This window comes from Notechis scutatus, chromosome Z (assembly GCF_049901735.1).
Source record: "Notechis scutatus isolate UNSWTSFEM ecotype Mainland chromosome Z, rNotScu1.2, whole genome shotgun sequence".
Classification (NCBI taxonomy): domain Eukaryota; kingdom Metazoa; phylum Chordata; class Lepidosauria; order Squamata; family Elapidae; genus Notechis; species Notechis scutatus.
Window position 1 is genome coordinate 2,595,870 of NC_142025.1, and position 4,173 is coordinate 2,600,042.

Sequence of the window (4,173 nt, forward strand, 5' to 3'; positions counted from 1 at the left end):
GACACCGCACAACTTTGCAACCAGCCTTCAGGAATCTTGAGGGATCTTGTCAACCTCTCAAAAATTCCTTGGAATCGCCAACTCATCCTGATTTTATCTCTACAGTCAGGAATTGCCCCAGGCTAGAAAAGAAAAAAAAAAGACATTATTTCCAACCACAGGATGCTGATTTTAGCATTGGATTGCCAATATTTAGGTAAATACATCCTTTCTTCCTCTTTGAAAATTTTTCAATTGGCATCTTACTCATTATCTACTCATTGCTTTGGGAGATGAGATCGAAAAGAAAAGAAAAAAGGATTTATCCATTTTATTTATTTATTTCTACTTATTTAATGTTAACACAAGCCACAATGGCCACAGCTCTGTGCAAAAGCTAAGATAAAACCATTATCATTGTAACAAAACCATTTTAAAAAAAATATCCTTTTCTTTATCTTGATATGGGTAGTCCTCGACTTACAACCACAATTGATCCCAAATTCTCTGTTGCTAAGCCAGACAGTTGCTAAGTGAGTTTTGCCTCTTTCTTGCCCCAGTTGTTAGGTGAATCATTGCAGTTGTTAAGTGAGTAACATGGTCGTTAATTGAATCTGACTTCCCTACTGACTTTGCGGATTAGATGGTCACAAAAGGGGATCGTGTGACCTTGGGACACTGCGAACATCATAAATGCGAGTCAGCTGCCAAGCTGTCCGAATCTTCACCACGTGACCAATGGGGATGCTGCAATGATAGTAACTGTGGAAAACGGTCGTAAATCACTTTTTTCAGTCCTGTTGTGACTTCAAAATGGTCACTAAATGAATGATTTGTAAGTCAAGGACTACCTGAATCAGAGAGTTGGTTCGCTCATGGGAGTGGTAGACATCACGAATTTTGCAGTTGTGACTTGGGCAAATTTTAGGAATGTAAAGAAAAAAAAATTCAAAAGAAGGTTTTGGGGAAAGTTTCCATACTGTTGTTTAAAAAGCATGAAGTCACAAGGAAGCGACTTTGCTCAGAATGGGGGCGGGGGTTGGAGCAGAAATGACTACATACTGTAGTCTCGGTCGTCCCCTGGATCCTTCCTCCCCTGCCTCATTAAAGGATCTTTAATAAATTGCAAGGAACACGAGGAAATAAAGTTCCTAGGAGAACGATCTCTTCCAGAATCAGGATGGGTGGGAATCCAAGGGTGCCCTCTGAGGTTGGTAGTTTTTTGCAAACATTTCCTGACCCAACTAAGGAACATCATCAATGCTAGAAGGGAGGTGGGTTCTGGAGAGGAGGAGGGGGGGGAGGACTGTGGGGTTCTTGGTACTTCCTGAGCTTGGTTGTTTTCTTGCAGACATTTCATGACCCAACTAGGCGACATCATCAGTGCTAGAAGGGGAAAGTTCTGTGAGAGGAAGAGGTAATGGAGGACTGCAGGGTCCATGAATATCACGAAATATCTGCAAGAAAATTTCCAACTTAGAGAGCACCAAGGACCAGTCTTTCTCCTTGTCCTCCTCTCTGTACCCCGCTCCTAGCGCTGATGATGTTCCCTAGTTGGGTAATGTGACGTCTTCAAGAAAACCACCAAACTCGGAGAGAACCAAGGACCCCACAGTTCAACCCAGAGCTAGAAATAAAGCTTTCGACCTAATGGCTGAGACATCTTTTCAAGTTGAGAGATCAAAAGAAAGATGGACATTGAGCCAATTTTACGGAGGATTATATTTTATTTCAAGAAGAGCAACCTGAACCAGATCCAGAGCAAAGAAAAAAAATCCACAAGGTCACAGACGAACTGAGTTCGACTCATCCCTGGGCTGTTTGGGTTGCAGATAGTTCAACCCTTTGTTTTCCATTCTTCCTTCTGGGGTATATAACCTTTTTTTCGATTTATCATAACCGAAAGGAAGCACCACGTAAATGCAAATCTGCTCTTGTTTTGTCTTGAATGGTTGGGAGGGAAAATTGATAATGCATTTCCTTTTTGGAGGGGAAAATTTGTCATCCAATTAAAAATACTGGGAGTCCTGATCTTACAACCACAATTGAGCCCAAAATTTCTGTTGCTAAGTGAGACGTTTGAAAAGGCCCATTTTATGACCTTTTTTGCAACAGTTGTTAAGTGAACCACTGCAGTTGTTAAGTTAGTAACACGGTTATTAAGTGAAACTGGCTTCTGCGTTGACTTTGCTTGGCAGAAGGTCGCAAGAGGGGCATCACATGACACCGCAACTGTCATAAATAGGAGTCAGTTGCTAACTGGCCGAATTTTGATCATGTGGCCATGGGGATGCTGCAAAGGTCGTAAGTGTGAAAAACAGTTGTAAGTCACTTTTTCAGTGCTGTTGTAACTTTAAATGGTCAATTAATGAACTGTTGTAAGTTGAGGACTACCTGCACTAAAATTATAGGTAGTCCTTAACATAACATTTAATGATTGTTTGTAGTTAAAAGAGTAGTGAAAAAAGTAACTTATGGCCATTTTTCACACTTTTGACCAGTACAATCTGATCAAAATTCAGAAGCTTGGCAACTGACTCATATTTATGACGGTTGCAATGATCCCTTTTTGTGACCTTCTGACAAGCAAAGTCGATGGGGGAAGCCAGATTCACTTAACAACTGTGTCATTAACTTAATAAGGGATTCACTTAACAACCACATCAGCATATGTCATCAAATGGGGCCAAACTTGCTTTACAACTGTCTCAGTCGAGGATTTACCCGTAGTTTACTAGAAAAAAGTTAAGAATTTATGCAAAAAAGCGAAGATACATTAGGCAATGCCACTTACGTTGGCTTCAGGAAAATGGGAATGTTGTATGTGTGTGTGTGTGTGTGTGTATTTCATTTGTCACATCCGTTTTACGAATGGTTTTATTTTTTTAAGGAGTCCAACTCATTGACTTTATCAGAAGTTGTCATAATATCTTTCTTCGCTTTCTCATCAGCCTCTGATTCACCCCTTTTGAATGAAGAAAAGGTGGCTTACGAATTCAACATTTCGTGTTATGAAATATTGTCCTTTTTTCATACATGGCTCGTTTCTTTGGAGATTTTCGTTCCCCTGGAATTTTGCATCTCTGGGGTAGAGGAAAGTGCCCGTCGTGATTTTCAAAAGACACCAAATCCTAAATGTGTAACTTTTTTATCCCGCCTTTATTGTTTTTGATAAATAACTCCAGGTGGCAGATATGCAAAAGTCCCTTCCTCTTTCCTTTTTCTCCATAACAATCACCCTGTAAGTTGGCTGGGCTAAGAGACAGGGATTAACCCATACCTAAGATGACACTAGAACTCCCTGGCTCCTGGTGATTGGCCCAAAGTCACCCAGCTTCCTTTCATGCCTAAGGGAAGACTAGAACTTCTTGTCTCCTGGTGATTGGCCCAAAGTCACCCAGCTGGCTTTCATGCCTAAGACGGGACTAGAACTCCCCATCTCCTGGTGATTGACTCAAAGTCACCCAGATTCCTTTCATGCTTAAGGCGGGACTAGAACTCACCTTCTCCTGGTGGATGGGTCAAGTCACCCACCTAGCTTTTATGCATGACAGGACTAGAACTCCCCATCTCCTGGTGATTGGCCCAAAGTCACACAGTTGGATTTCCTGTTTAAGGCAGGTCTAGAACTCCTGGTCTCCCAGCTTCCACCCTGGTGCCTTAACCATATTAGATCAACTGGCCCTCTCTGAATGCCCCAAAATCTATACAATCACAAGTTAGCTCCATGAGAAATGAAACTCACTGGAATCAAAAAAATATTTCTTGCCCAATGAAAAATAAATTCAACACTGATGTCTAAATGGGTGGTCAAACTCAACTCTTCATCTAAGATGATTTGTCCAGGCAAATATTCTGGTTTAAAGCATTGGTCCATCCAACATGCAAAGACAATTATGAATATTCCCAATGTACAGTATCATAAATGACCAAGCCCTCTTCTCAACCTTGTCTAATGTGTTGGTGGTTCACAAATAGTCCACCTGGAAAGAGGTCACGTCAACTCCAAAGTTAGTTATCAGGACCCCGTGCCTTTGAAGGAAGTCCTTGTCCACAAGGTTGGACAGGAGACCCCCATAAGTTCTCAACCACCTTGGTTCTTCTGGTGGAGGCTTCAAGATGAGGCAGAGGGAGACTTTTTTGGGGGGAACTCACTTCTGATTCTCCCCTTTCCTGTTCTTTTGAAGGTCCTTG